The sequence below is a fragment of the Pteropus vampyrus genome, unplaced genomic scaffold (genome assembly GCF_000151845.1).
Source record: "Pteropus vampyrus isolate Shadow unplaced genomic scaffold, Pvam_2.0 Scaffold8, whole genome shotgun sequence".
Classification (NCBI taxonomy): domain Eukaryota; kingdom Metazoa; phylum Chordata; class Mammalia; order Chiroptera; family Pteropodidae; genus Pteropus; species Pteropus vampyrus.
The window spans coordinates 9,103,553-9,104,121 of record NW_011888789.1 but is presented as its reverse complement, the minus strand read 5'-3'; the positions used below and the strand labels follow the sequence as shown (position 1 = coordinate 9,104,121).

Below are 569 nucleotides of genomic sequence, written 5' to 3'. Positions count from 1 at the left end.
ACTAAAATACCCTAGGAAATGAGGAGCTAACTAAGTTTTCTCCTGACACCCATAGAACCTATGCTATACTTTGGAGATGCAGGCTTATTTTCTGATAGCTTAAAGAAACTCTTGGCAAGCTATAGAAGGATTGTTTTTGGAAGAAGTGTCTGCTGTGTGTGATGTTTATGAGTTTTGTGAAAAGGAAATTCATGCCATTAGATGTGAATCACAGGGTTTGCTAAGCACTAAGTTCTCACATTCAAGCTGCTTTATATTTCCTGGTCCCTCCTCTTTAGAAAATTTAAAAGGGACAGACATTTTTAACTTTAGTTTTACAACAACTACAAATTTTCCCTCTTAAGTTAAAAAAAAAAAAGTGTTTCTATCTGTATCTCTCCATCCTACTCCCATGTGCCCCAGAAAATTAGTCCAGGATGAAGACAAGACAATTCAAGAAAAGGAGTGTACGTTCACTCAGGATATCTTCCAATGTTTCTCTAAAGAATCACTGTAAGTCCAATCTTTCTTTCTGATTTCTAATCACTGTTTGAATAAATTTCTCTAGGTCGCTGTTCTTTTTTTTTTTT

The 569-nt window shown here is 35.1% G+C and overlaps 1 long non-coding RNA gene across 1 annotated transcript in view; it reads left to right on the top strand.

The window, feature by feature from the left end:
• Nucleotides 1–275: 275 nt before the first annotated feature.
• The window catches only part of LOC111747119, a 37,135-nt gene continuing 36,841 nt past the window's right edge, over nt 276–569 (top strand). Inside the window, exon 1 of the long non-coding RNA XR_002783388.1 lies at nt 276–492. This is a non-coding gene — a long non-coding RNA (uncharacterized LOC111747119). The remainder of the gene's footprint in view (nt 493–569) is intronic.